We start from the raw sequence: 15,517 nt of genomic DNA on the forward strand, positions 1-15,517 counted from the left end.
CACGGCTCATTTGTTTGGCCCTAGGCTGCCCTTTAAAGCCTGTACCTGATCTTGAGTGTGGCTTGGCTGAATAGCCTACTCAACATTTCCCTTTCCTCTCCAGAATGCTTCTTTTTCTCTTACTAACCTAGACAACTCTCTGTTCTACCCATGGACACTTCTTAGAGACTCTATTATTAGTCACTTTTATACGTAGTATATTCTGCCACATTGAGATAGTATCTTTTTTAAAGCAGAAGCTATGCATTATATATCTTCTTTGTTTCAAATGAGTTTAATTCAGATCCTTGAACAGGAAAAGCATCACTGAATGTTTCTTTCATAAAATAAGGAATAAAAACATGATATATTTTCCTCTGAGATACAGTAATCAGCATCAGGCAGAATAAGAGAAATGCTGAAAAAAGAGATCTTAAGAAAGAAATTCAAGATACGTAGTCTTGATTTCCTTAGAAAAATGATGACTTCATTAGTTCTAAGTGAGCATGGGACAGGAGGGATGGTGGCTTAAGGATTAAGGGTATTTAAAACAGCTAAGGTTGAAGGCTGAGAGAAAACCAGGTTTGGGTGAGAGATGAGAGACGGGAGTAAGAGAAGAATGAAAAACATAAATGCCCCGTGTAGGGTGCCCTCACAGAGCTCTGGACATAGCTTAGAGTAATTTTGAATTGAATGAAACATGGTCAGACTAGAGATATCCCTAGCCAGAAACGTAAGTGTGGGCTCCCTTCATCTCTGTGCACAAAACATAGATACATCTTTGGCCTTCAAATGCCTTTACAAAGTCAGGCAGTGTTCTCTGTAGAGAGTTGGCTCAATTGTCTTTCACCTGGTCATAACCATTCAGAGTGTGCATACAGGATTACAGGAAGCTTTCTCTTCCCACAGTAAGGCACAACTAAAATTGTTTGGTGCAAAGCAGAAGCTTGAATTTTTTTTTAATAGGAAATCAGAGTAAGACCACTGTAACCACAGATTTATGTGAAATAGAAATCACAACTGTTCATGATCTTTTAGATGCAAAGTTATCAATAAGACCTAGTAAAGACCAGTGTTCTTTTTATGTCAATAGGCAAAATAGTACTGTTTCAGAAATTTCTCTAAACTTTAAGTGGTTTACATTTTTACCTGCCTCAGATAATGTATTTGTCATTTTTGTTTTTCTAAAACCAAATTTATATGATGAATCAGTCTCACAATTTATAGTAAGATTAAATTTTTTGAGACAGTCTTGCTCTGTAGTACAGGCTAGAGTGCAGTGGCATAATCTTGGTTCACTGCAACCCCTGTCTCCTAAATTTAAGTGATTCTCCTGCCTCAACCTCTAGAGTAGCACCATGCTCAGCTAATTTTTGAATTTTTAAGTAGAAATAGAGTTTCACCATGTATGCCAGGCTGATCTTGAACTCCTGACCTCAAGTGATCCACCCACCTTGGCCTCCCAAAGTTCTGAGATTACAGGCATAAGCCACCATGCTGGCCAAGATTAAAATCTTGTATTATGTTTCCACATTATTGAATTTGATTGAACTGTTTGAGTGCTTTCTGCCTTCCCTGATAGAATAACTGTGTACACTGGAGAAAATGTCCTGGTTTATTACTGATTCTACACTAACTCAGTCCATTCTGTGCTACCATGAAGGAAGTCACAGCTCACATTTCTGAAAATGTACCCGTTGACATTAATCACCGTTTTATACTGCCCTGAATATATCAGATTAAACTTGGATAATTTTTTTTCTGCTATGAGGTAAAACTTGTGTCCTTTTCACAACTGAAATGCTTAGTTCAATCTTAATTGTTCCTTGTGAAAAAAATGTAGATTTTGCTACTCACAACATCCCTCACTCAATTTATTGCTTGCATAATGTTTCTGCTTTCTTATAATATTTCACAAGTCAGTGTAAAGATCTCATCACCTGATGTAGCCCACACTTACAGCTTGTTGTTAAAAACACTCAATAAACCACAAGTTGGAATAGAAGCCAGTGATATGCACTTCTTAAAGAATAAAACAACAACAGTAAAATATCTTGTCCTTTGCTTACATAGTTCCTTCCTATTATCTCCACCATCCTTGTTTTCCTCTCCATAAACCTTATTTTGATGTCTTAAAATGTGGATCATCCCTAACTTTGGTTAGTACTCTTTGGCTCAAAAGAAATAGTTCTTTAAGGGTATAAATATCTGAACATTTGAAAAATAAATGATGTTCAGAATCGAGTCTATGACTTAAAAACAAAATTTTGTGCAGCTATTCCACTATTATTCCGGAAAAAATGACACTGTATCTAGTAGGAAGCCAGAAGGGGACAAGCAGAGTATTGGCGGTGGGCCAGAGTTTTGTGTTAACTTCAAGAGCAGAGGTGATTTTTAATGCTTCAACATCATTCATGAAATATTATATATATATAATTTGTACTCACAATAACAAGCATGCTCTCCAAGGAAACATTAAAATAAATAGCTTCTTTAACTCTTTTGTACCTTGATCATATCTTATTTTGATGAACCTATAAAAAAGGAAGATAAGATTGATGTTGGACAGATCAGTAGGGCAATCATGTACTTTATTACATATTTATGACTCTGAAAGATCAAAGGATGTTTTTATGCACATAACTTGGCAAATGTATTTTGCCACGTTCAGATATGTTCCAAGTGACTTCAGTGGGGAAGTGAAAAGATCTGGCACTATGCCTGTAATGCTATTTGGCAAGACACTGAATGATGGTGGGATTCAAGAACACAATAACATACTGTATTACATGTATATGTACACACACTCTATATATGTATGCACACATTCACTGGTATATAGAAACGTGTGACTGTATACACACTCTATGTAAATATGCTCAGCTCTTACATAATCAAAGTAATTAGATGAAATAGTTATATCTGTGTGTATCGGTAATATTTTGTATACTGAAAATGTTTACATTATTCTTCCTTATTGCAACAATTTCAAGAAAATTGTAATTAAAATGTTACTATTAATACACCACAGATGATTAATATAGTACTGCATACAGTCTAAGTAATATTTTTGTATTTTTAGTAGAGACAGGGTTTCACCATGTTGGCCAGGCTGGTCTTGAACTCCTGACCTCGGGTGATCCTCCCTCCTTGGCCTCCCAAAGTGCTGGGATTATAGGTATGAGCCACCGTGCCCGGCCCCTACTTCCTGCCTTTAAAATTGATGCTTCAAAGGTTGATTTACATTTGCAAAACATCACGGCCAAAATAATCAGAGGACAAACATTGAATGCTGACCAAAATAAGAAAACATACTAGATGTTATGTAAAAAATATCCAGAAAGGTTTGCCATTAAAAGATGTAACTTGGTCTAATTTTATAAAAACAAGATGACTGTTTGCTTGATTTTTTCTTTTAGTCTTGTCTTTTTTATAAGTGAGTAATTTGGGAAGGCAGCTTGAACAGCAAGTGGAACAGCACCTAAACACTGGTATTTCTTGCCTCGTGTTGGTACTCATGCATGTGAAAGGTACAGGTTTGCGTGAGATTTCCTACAATGCACACCGCATACATGTATATAGACTAAGGCTAAGACAATGCTATTAAGTAGCCTCAGGGGTAAAAATTTCCTCTTGCAAGTCATTCTGCGCATAAATGATGCTCCAAGCAGAATTTGTTCTTCAAATAGGATAGGTGAATGCAAATATTTGTGTTTGAACTTCATAAGCTTGAAAATAAAGAATAATTCCAGATTATAACTTTATACTATTTGATTGACTCATACAGTTTAAGAAGGTGGGTATCAAAATGTTCTAATAAAGAACCTGTCAACATCATGGAGGGGAGTATCAGTATTACCTGGAGCTAGGGTAACTTAGGGCTTCTCAGTGAATGACTGTTGTTATTATGCATACATGTGCTATATTTGAATATGTGAGTGTGTGATGTAGTGTAGTATAGCTTAATTAAAATGTGTTTCATGCTCTGATTATCTGTAGAATTTTTTTTTAAAAAAAGGCTTAGGAAATACTTTAGTTGTTACTATTCACTGATTGAATTTGTGTTGCTCCAAAAAATTATAATTTACAGATATAAATTTGTGACTGTAGGTATAATAAAGTGTGTATTAAGAAGAATGTGCTCCAAAAACACTAAAACAATTATTAGTGCTGTCACGGAATTAAGAAGACATTCTACAAATGAAAATTTGAACTAGAGAAGTACAAATTCCTCAAATTTTATATGACTTGAAATGGTACTCCTTAATGTTCTTACTAGCGACTTTTTCCTTTCTTTTTTTTTCTTTTAGGCTTACTTGCTTCCACTTTTGTCAAATCCCGATGAATCTCAAATTCTTTGGTAAAAGCAGACAGCAGTGGCTCACGCCTGTAATCCCAGCACTTTGGGAGGCCAAGACGGGCGGATCACAAAGTCAGGAGATCGAGACCATCCTGGCTAATACGGTGAAACCCTGTCTCTACTAAAAATACAAAAAAATTAGCTGGGCCTGGTGGCAGGCACCTGTAGTCCCAGCTAGTTGGGAGGCTGAGGCAGGAGAATGGCGTGAACTCGGGAGGCGGAGGTTTCAGTGAGCCAAGACAGTGCCACTGCACTCCAGCCTGGGTGGAGTTGAGAGGGTATTAGCACTTACCAAAAAAAAAAAAAAAATCCAGATTTTATTTTTATGTTTTTCACATATTTTATGGAGTATAGACCACACACCTATTAAAGAGCTTCTCTTAATGTGATTTGAGATTTGAAGTCTTTCCTAAGGAGACCAACTCAGACTATGTCTTCCTAACTTTCAAAGAGCAATAGGCTGAAGTGTTTAAGAGCATGATCTCTGAAGCCAGATTGCCTGGATTTCAATCCTGACCACTTAATCACTGTGCAACCTTGAGTGAGTTATTGAACTTCTGTGTGCCTCCATTTCCACATCTGTAAAATTAGGATGATAATAGTTGCTGCCTCAGAGAGTTGCTATGAGAGTTCAATGAACACTATATCTCAAGTATCTAGAACAATGTGAAGCAAATTGTTAACACAGCATGATAACTATGTCAAATTACTGCAATTAGCTATAGGGTTCTTCAGATAGTGACATTCCTGGGCCACTTCTCCCTCCTGCATCCATCAAGTATGTATTGAGTGCCTTCTGCATACTGGATTCCATGTTAGATGAACCACACATACAGACTAGCAGGAGCCTATGCTCAAGGATACTGTTACATCATGTTCTTCTTCTGGGATGTGGAACTCTAAATTCTTTTAATGCCCCCTCTTAACAACAAAGAATAACTTTACAGTGAAAAATCCTTACAAAATTACCTTAGCCATGTGATCAAGGTTAACATCATCCATTATAAACAATGTAGATAGCATGCATTCTTATTATGATGTGATGAGAATGACATTTTACACTTGTGGTTTTCTCCCCAAAAACCCATCACCACAATCAAATCATGAGAAAATCATCAGACAAATCTGTATTGAGGGACACTCCACAAAATGCCTCACTACTACATTTTTTTTCTTTTCTTTTCTTTTTATTGGGAAGGAGTCTCGCCTGTTGCCCAGGCTAGAATGCAGTGGCATGATCTCAGCTCGCTGCAACCCCTGACTTCTGGGTTCAAGCGATTCCCCTGTCTCAGCCTCCCAAGTAGCTGGTACTACAAGCACACGCCACCACACCTGTCTAATTTTTCTATTTTTAGTAGGGACGTGGTTTCACCATGTTGGCCAGGATGGTGTTGATCTCTTGACCTTGTGATTAGCCCTCGGCCTCCCAAAGTGCTAGGATTACAGGCTTGAGCCACCACGCCTGGCCACTGCTACTCTTTAAACTGTCAAGATCATCAAACACAAAGAAAACCTGAGAAATCATCACAGCCAAAAGGAGCCTAAGGAGACGTGGTAGCTAAATGTGATATGAATGATATGAATCCTGCATGGAACTTGGAATGGAAAAAAAGGACAAAATAAATCAAACAACCAAAAAGGAGGTAAAAACTAAGGAAATCTAAATATAGATTTCATTTGAGTTTATTTATTTAGTTAATACGGCATCAGTATTGGTTCATTCATTTTGACAAATGTGGCTATAACAATTTAAGATTTTGACAATAGAAGAAATAGTGTAGGATATATAGGAATTCCTTGTGCTGTCTTAGCAGTATTTCTGTAAATCCAAAACTGTTTTAAAATTTTAATTTAATTTTAAAATACCCCTCTCTGCCCCAGAATCCTAGTCATAAAATTATCTCAAATTCCAGGGACCCATGAATGGCCAAACCCTTAAACGAGAAAATAATCCCTTTTCTATTCAAGGACTTTAGAAACAGACCCGTCCAAACAAAAATCACCATCAATGATGCAACTTTAACATTCTCCTACACATTTTTAATGGAAATATAAATGGAGCTAAAGATTCAGGACTTCCGTTTTAGAGTAATAATAAGAGCTAGCATCCACTGAGCCTTTATTATATACTAGCTCGATGTGAAACTCTTTTCATGGATTAGCTCTTGGAAGCTGTTCAACACCCTCCACAGTAGAGACTCTGATTGCCCCCAGATGGGAAAACTGTTTGCCCTTGTATCTGTGACGGGCTTGCCCCTGTGATGGTGCAGTTTTAATTCAATGCTGGGCATGTAGAGGTCTCTCTGCTTTCCTTGAACTGAGTGCCCCTGTTTAGATGACTAAATGGCTATTCAAAAGTGCCTCCGCTGGGCTTCCTGGCATAAGCTGTACAACACTGTAACATTGCACAGGGTCTCCAGTGGGACCATTCACCTACAAGGGAGAACAGGAATAGTCAGTCTTAATCCTACAGGCAAGAGTTCATAATACTATCTGCATGTCCCACAGGACAACAGAAGCATTTATCTAATGATTGTGGATACAGAAATAGCAAGATGGGCTCTATGTAATTAGTGAATTCTGGAATTTTGAAAGTACCCTAGAAACAAATCTCTGTGTTTGTTATTTTAATTAATCAGTCTCATAATCACTCTTACCTGCGCCTCCAGAAAACACTGAGGAAAAAATGACTACATTGAGTCAATTCACCAGTTGCCTTCCAAGCGGGGCAAGAGCACAGCATCCCATGCTCAGAAGGAACCCCAGCTCAGTCTAATGCTCTGTGGGCATCATCTTGAAATTCTTAATAATGTTGGAACAAGGAGGTTCTGCCTTTTCATTTTGCAATGGGCCCCACAAATTATATAGCCAGTCCTGTGTGTAAGTTTTACGTTTGTTTTTCTCAAATGAAATCTCAAGTGCTGCTTTTCAAATTATATCTACCAGTGTAGCCACACAACTTTATCTTTGCTGAGTCTTCTTCAAAAAGGTAGAGCTATTTTTAAGAAAGAGGTTTATCCTAATCCCTACATAAAATGTCTCAAATCAAGCGACGAAGTAACAGAACTCAACTCCTATCTTTCTATCTTTCTGTTACTGGTTTGCAAACACTGAGTTCAAAAGCCCAGGCGAGTAGACACATTGGACCTGTGGTGAGATCCTGATTATAGATACAGACACTGTCAAACAAACCAGGAAAAAGTCATCAATGCACAGCTATTTTCCTATCTGGCCTGATCTAGAAGATTGAATACCCCAGTGGTTGGCCTACAATCACAGTGCAAAATTACGGAACTGAGAATGGTTCAAGAGAAAGGATCCTATAAAATCATGTGGCAGAAATATTTTAAGGCCATTTATCAGCAACTGACTTTATGCTCACCCTAGCCAGGCAAATTCTGATCTCCAAATTTGCCAAGAGATGAAAATAAATTACCTTTATTAAAGAGAAGCTGTGGACAAACATTGGCAAAGGATTATTAAATGGACTCACACGTAGACTGTATACACACTGAAGGAGCCCAATACTAGTGGTTTTGAATTTAACCTGGCAAAATTCTCATCATACCAATAAAAGTGGGCTTTTTTTGTTTGTTTCCTGCAGAAAAACTAAAACCGGGAATAGAGATTTTTACCAGTATTTTTGCAATGCCTCATCATTGAGAAAAGTATAAAGAAATCTACTGAGAATGCCACTAGAGTGAAATGTCTTCCTTAAATATAAGAATTTTCTGAGTGCTGCTAATTCACTCTATTTAAAGAACCTGATTTTCGAATTACCTGCCTAATGGGGAGATTTGATTATTTCCACTTTGAATTCAACTATAGAATACACTTTTTTTTTTTTTTAGCTCTTGGCTTTATAACAGCCTCTAATTCTTTTTCCTACAAATATCCCTACTGCCTTCTTGGGCTTTCTCTCACCCTTCCTGTTGTGTCCTCCTGAGGTCTCTGCCTTTCCCTGGAGAATCTGGGGGCCAGGGCTTGCTTTGGTAGCTGAAGGCCCCTAATGAGAATAGCACTGACATCCCAGCCTCTAAGAGAGTGCCTTGTCTGCACGGTCACCTCAGAGCATGCTTGCAGAGGGTATCTTCTCACCCCTGTCAAGAGCTTTTGTTGAGTTCAAAACCTTATTACAATTAGAGTGGAAAAGCCTCACCAGGTTATTTAGATGTTATCTCCACCAGCAGAGAAATTTTCTGCAACATAGCCTGTAAAACTTCTTGTAAACTAAAGTTAATTGGCAGAGAATCCTCTGGTGTTCTAGAGATAATTGTGGGATGCTGTCAGGAGGTTTCCTTTGGGTTTACGATGGAATAATAAAATATCCTTTTTCCTTAGCTTTCTTTCTTCTTCTTCCTCTTGTTTTTTTTTTTTATCTCAACTCTATTTATCTTGATTCTTCCTCTACGAGATTTTTCAAATGTACTACCACAGAACAGAGACCAATTTCACTCATTAGTAAAAATTAACTAGTTTCGTGTTCTATATGTGTCAATGTATCTGCCAAGCTCAGCTTCCACTTCTGCTTTAGTCTCCCACATTCACCCCTAAGCAGAGAATCTTCTGGGCTGTGTCTACAGCAGATGGATTTGATGGGATGACCTATTACCAATGGGATCCAATTAATAAGCTCGTAAAGAACCCAGGATAGGTACTACTCCTCCTGAAAGTGAGGAGTGATTTCAATTAGATTTTCTTTCTTAGACGTTTGAATTAAAACATGCAAAGGAACTAGATGGTGGTGGGGGCAGGGGAGAGATCCCCATGTAGAATTAAAGGTGCTGGCCGTACATATATATGTAAGAGAAGGAAAAGAATAGACACTTGTGGGGAGAAAATCAGAAATGTGAATAACCGTGAGAGACCAGAGAATAGCCACAGCTCTTCTCTTTCCAATTATATTGGGTAGAAGTTCCTCCGGTTCTTTATTTCATGTCTTTCCATTCCATATGACTTTATAGAACCAATGTGGAAGAAGCTTGTATAATACTCTATCCTTCTTAACTGAGCTTGCTCAGCTGAACTATTTTTTAAATATTTGACAATTTAACTGGGACACTAAGACAGAAGGTAGGAGTGGAGGTCCTGTCCTCATTTTTTGCTGAGAAATAGGGAAGAAAAAAAAGAAAACAAGGTATGGATTTCCTTTTGGGAATACGATGCATGTGGTGCCAGAATCAAATTTGCTTCTCACACAACCTTACAATAAGGGTGCAATTATACCCCATTAGGTGAGATGGGGTGTGTTCAGGGTGGTGTGGGTGAAGACCACACCCCTATTTGAAATAGGGAAACTGAGATTTGAAATGTTAAATAATCTGTCCAAAGTGATTGAAGAATCTAAGATTTAAACAATTTTTTTTTCCAATTTTAAATCTCACAGTATTTTCATTATGCAATGTTATTTAACTGCAATAGCAACAAGGTAAATGCAAAAAGAAGAGAGAAAGAAAAGAAAAGAAAAAGGAAGGAAAGACAGAGGAGAGAAACAAGCACTGACTGAGTCCTTATTACATGCAGGGTGCTTTACATGGTACTTCATTCAGTCCTCACGACAACACTGCAGAACAGAACTGATATTTGTATTTTTATATATGAGAAAACTGAAGCTAAGAAAAGTCATCAAAATTACATAGCAAAGGGCGGAGCCAAGATTTATGCTAAGCCAAATTGACTCCTATACATCAGCTTCCACTAAACTGTGGCTTGGTCCTGGAGTAACATCCATACCAGAACAACAGAACAATTATAGATGCATGCATACCTAGAACAAATATAAAGTTAACAATGTAGATATAAGTACAAACAAAATGTGAGTTTGGTGGGAACCATCATAACACAGACACATTCAAAACACTTATGGAGTCTGGAAACAATGGAAGCGCATGGATGCCCAAAACAATGGAGGAAGCCATGGATTGTGTCCACCCAGTGGACACCACAACACACAAGCAGCCAGTGGACTGGCAGGACTCCCAGAGTAATACAGAGATGACAAGGGCAGCACACGCTAATGTACAATGTGCTCATCACTTCTACATGTTATTGTATATTTCCCTAGGTTTTCTGAGGAATGGGCAGATTTGATAGTTGATAGGGTTTGGATCTGTGTTTCCACCAAATCTCATGTCAAACTATAATACCTAGTGTTGGAAGTGGGGCCTAGTGGGAGGTGATGGAATCATGCCAGCGGGTGGTTTCTCCTGAATGGTTTAACACCATGCCCCTTGGTAGTGTCCTCATGATAGTCAGTGAGTTCTCCTGAGATCCAGTTGTTTACAAGCGTGTAGCACCTCCCCCCTCTGTCTGTCTTCCTCCTGCTCCAGCTGTGGAAGATGTGCTCGCTTTCCCTTCACCTTGTACCATGATTGTAAGTTTTCTGAGACCTCCTCAGAAGCAGAAGCCACTGTGCTTCCTATACAGCCTGCAGAACTATGAGCCAGTTAAACATCTTTTATTTGTAAATTACCCAGTGTCAGGAGGACGAGAATTGACTAATAAAATAGTATATTTATAATAAATGTTTTTTTGAGTATAAGTCTGTTTCCATTCACTAACACAAATTATGATGACCAAATTGACAGGTGTCGAATGTTATCTATGTGCCAACCTCTTCAAACACTTATTGTAATTTATTTTCATCAGGATTGTTAGTATCCCTATTTTCAGAAGCAACAACTGAAACTCATAGTGATTGGAGAACTTCTCTAAAAGCATGTAACTATTACACATAGAGACAGGATTCCAGCATAACCCGACCTAGCTTCCAATCTAGTGCTCTTTCTGATGTTCCTCAATTATTCTTACTGCTGCTAGGCACCAGCCAGAGGACAGACATTTCCACCTTCTAATGTATGGTGTACAAGCCATGCAATGTAATAAGGAGTCAGTATGAAAGTTTTGCATTTCTAGGTTTTTATTAACATAGGAAACCATCATGCCATTCTACATTAAATAACTAACTAAATAAAATCAAGTGTGTGTAAAACCAAAATAAATTCATCTGCTTGCAGAGCACTTGGCACATAGTAGGAATATAATAATTACTTGCTGAATAACTGCATGAACAATTCAGAAAACTCTTGATTGAATGTTTCTTTTCTTTGACTTGCCTGTTCAGTATAATCCTACAGATTTTCAGCCAGTTATTAATGTCAGAAATGCATTTAAGGGAACAATGTTTTTGAACACAAAATACCAAGTCACTTTGGTGTGTAGTGGCGAAGCCTTAGCCTTTTGTCCCTCTGCAGGCAGTTTACGATTAATCTTACTGATTAGCTAATCAGCAATTAATTTAATTATTAATGCTATTTACATATTTGGATTTTTGCTGTCATTAAGTAAATCCTGCTACCCTCTCCTTGCTTTGAATTTTAAAATTTAAAAAAGGGTTAAGAAGAGAGAAGATAAGTGATAAATGAGGCTATGAGATGCCAAACAAACCAGAGTGACTTGTAATGAGAGATTACACATAAAGGCGAAAAGGAATTACATGGAAGCTGAGTGAAGGATGGACTATTTCTCTGTAGGGACTTCTAAACTTTGAGGTAAAGACTATGTATAAATGCACATCTGTATACAATTTATAACAAAACCTGGGAGCAAGTGCAACTGCTGGCTAAAGCCCACATGTCCCCATAATTTCCATGGTAGTTGGTTGCACTAGGGGAGGGGTGACAGAATTTTTTAGCATCTTTGGTCTCAGTTTTGTTTAGCCTGCAATTCAGCTGAAAATGCTGTACTTCAACTAAATATTAACATGCACTCTCCAGAAAGAACAAAAAAGGTATAAATTATGTCTGATTGAACAAACACAACCCCACTGTTGAACAGCCAGTCAATGGAGAGGGCAGGGAGAGGCAATGGAGCAAGGTAATGTGTAATCTCACCAGTCAATGGACTGTGGGCAGGCCTGGGCAGCCCAACGCTGGAGGTGTCAGGGAGATAAATAGCAGAGTGTCCTCTTCAAAAATATGATTAATACCCTCCTCGGTCCACTGCTGAAGATGTAGTGGGTGCAGCTGCTCTGGACAGCAGTTGCATAGAGGGAAAATCCAGGACGATCCCAACGGAGCAGAGAGGGCAAAGAGGAGGACAAACAGTCACCTGACTGGGGATGCTGAGGCCTGGAGGGTGGGGCAGGGTCTTCACTGGCCAAAGGTCTTTACAGGCTGTGGCTTAAATAATGCTTACGGCCCTGTGTGCCTGAGCCCCAGAGGCCATTGCGTTGAGGGGAAAAGACATGCTGGAGTTGAATGTTTATGGAATAAATAGTGAGTGATCTTGAAGAACTGTGATATTTATAATATAAGTGCTGTGTGAGCAACATGCTGTCTTCAAACAGAAGAGGTAATGAGGTAATGGGAGAGAGAACTCTTCTTCTTCAGGTGGAAAGACTGAGGTCCAGAGAAGTGAAGTAACTTCTTCAAAGCTATGTATTCAATAGGTGGGACAGGGGTCCAGAACTCACAGACTTTCTCACCAAACCAAGCTGTCTCCCAGAGATTTGAAAACAAAACAAAACCAAAAAACCCTTGGATCAGAGTTGATCTTTGGCCATTTACTGCAGTTTCCTCTTATCATCTCTTCTGCCCCTTCCTTTAAAGGGTTTTGGTCAGACTTTTTTTCTGATTTTCTGTTTCTTTATAGACAAGGATGTCAACAAAGGATTTTCTAAAGTTTTTAACTCTATTTTCACTTATTTTGTTACACACGCACAATCACATAACGATTGTAGTGACAAGTAAATTGATATGCTCTCCTATTTCACTGGCAGAAGACAGGAGAACTTTTTGCTCTGGGGCAACTATGGCTGCCTATTTTCCTCCTCAGGTAATTCCTCCTGAGTGGTCAAGACACTACAATGTTAATAACGCCAACACAAAACTTGTCCTGACACGCTACAACACCAGGATAGTGTGATACAACAGGAACACAGAAGGGAGCTCTACTTAAACCTATAATTAGTGGTTTACTGCCTATTGTTCTTAAATGTAGTGAACTGAAAGCAGAGTTTTACAAAACTTAATATTGAAATTCCAGAAATGAAAAAAGGAAAGACAAATATTTGAAGTCCAAGTTAACTCTAATCAAGAATTGGTCTTATATTACACTTTACAAGTGTGTGATGAGTCCCAAAGAAATGGGTGCACCATCAGAAGGTGAGAAGGAGTAAGAGAAAAGCTGAGGTATCAAGTTGATGATACAATCTAATAGACAGTGATCATGGTATATCTGTTTCTGAGCAAACGGAAAGATGTTGAGGGAAAACATTATCCAGTAATCCAAAGGGATTCAATGATTTGATCTCAGTGATGAGAATCATTATAATAATGTATTTATCATGTGCCATAGTTTATATTTTTCAAGATCCCTCCACAAGTGACTTCCAGGATATCTTTATTGGTATCATATCCAATATGGCTTTCCAAACTGTCACGTACAAGTGAATCACCCGGTACTTTGTTAAATGCTGATTCTTATTTATTAGTGGGACCTAAGATTCTGCATTTCTTAAAAGCTCCCAAGGCATGTGGATGTCACATGTAATACATTTTGAGTATCAAGGCTCCATCATACATCTTGGAGGGTAAAACTGAGAAAACACACAAGTAGTAGTAGGTAGCAGAGCCAGAATTTGAACTCAGAGATGCTTGACCAGAAAACTCATACCTCCCTAGCATATCAGTGCCCCTCAGATGAGGGTATGCCACTTCATTCCAAAAGAGTTTTGACATCAGTTGCAAAAGCAGTAGGAAATAGGAAATTAAGTTTCTGAAGTGACAATGTTCATCTCAGGTCAGATTGACCTCTTTGTAAGGTCTCCAACATCTCTTTGATGTTGTGCCTCTTTGTGCCTCTGAAGAGATGTTTAAACAAAATGTCCTGCTATAGAGATAGCCAGGTAGGACCACCACCTACAGAGCAGAGCAGTTCCTCCTTGACACACTGATAGTTATTTAGAGTCAAAGTGTTTATTGACACAGTCTAGAGGGCAAGAGCTTGCCCAAGCGCCCCTAATCTGGCCATGGTAGAGACCTTCATGCACCCTACATATCTAAAGTTGGTTTCACACCACACTCCCCCAGAATCTTTTAAAGTTTTACCAAAACATGAAATGAAGGTTATGTTGACGTGACTCTAAAACCACCACTCCACCAAGGTAGTTGGGATACACTCACTAAAGGTAAAGCCAATGGCCAAAATTTCATATCATTTTCTTGTTCTGGACTTAGTCAGACATGTCTGCATATTACAAACAAAGGATGGATATATAAGTAATAAATTTTCTGATTGTAAATTATTTCTACTCTTTCAGACTTTGTGTCACAGCCATTCTTGTTGAATTTTATATCTATCATTAGATTATTCATTTTTTCATGCTTACCACAAATATTTCTTAATTCTCCAGCCTAAGCCACAATCTTGAAATATGATAAAAATTATATATCTATTACCACATATGCATAAACAGATATATAATAATATGTAGTGAAATATAAATACACATTTATGCATGTTTGTGTACATACAATTATTTTCCACTCAGTTTTAGTATGAAAAAAGAATAAAATAAATAAATGAGTGGTTTTGTTGCCAAATTAGTTTGGGAAGTATGCTTTATGCCTTCTTAAAAAATCCAAACAATGTGAAAACTCTTATGGTAAAGAAATTTATTTAACATTATTTAGTTTTGCATTTCTAACAAGTATTTAAGTTTTGTTTGTTGTTTGTTTTTACTTGCTGTTTATAAAAGGCTCACAGAATAGTGCTCTGTAGACCCTTCCTCAGGAAATGAATCTTACATCAATGAGTCTATTTCTGGTTTATGGTACATGTAGTATAATATAGTAGACACACTTGAATTTGGTTGTGATAAACTATAATCTTTTAGGTCGTTGAAACAAAGAAACATTTTATTCATAGAAGTGTGAAATAAATTGTATCCTCTCACGTCATTTTCTAGTTTGGACATTCCCTGAAATGAGTGTTTTCCTAATCAGTTGCTTCCTTTCACCAAAGGAAAAAAAAAAAAAAAAAAGGAAAGAAAAAATATATACGATGTTCAAGAGACTTTAAATAAAGTGTAAGGTAATTTTTTTTTCTTCTCGGAATTGAGTCTTTCTGATAGGTGCAGCATCACATGCACATCACACAAATGACACAATACATGGT

The 15,517-nt window shown here is 37.8% G+C and overlaps 1 long non-coding RNA gene across 1 annotated transcript in view; it reads right to left on the bottom strand.

Annotated features, from left to right (window-relative positions):
• The window catches only part of LOC139364118 (uncharacterized), a 177,177-nt gene that overhangs the window by 19,081 nt on the left and 142,579 nt on the right, over positions 1 to 15,517 (bottom strand). The window contains exon 3 of the long non-coding RNA XR_011625399.1: positions 2,427 to 2,513. This is a non-coding gene — a long non-coding RNA (uncharacterized lncRNA). The remainder of the gene's footprint in view (positions 1 to 2,426; positions 2,514 to 15,517) is intronic.

The sequence above is a fragment of the Macaca nemestrina genome, chromosome 7 (genome assembly GCF_043159975.1).
Source record: "Macaca nemestrina isolate mMacNem1 chromosome 7, mMacNem.hap1, whole genome shotgun sequence".
NCBI classification, from domain to species: Eukaryota; Metazoa; Chordata; class Mammalia; order Primates; family Cercopithecidae; genus Macaca; species Macaca nemestrina.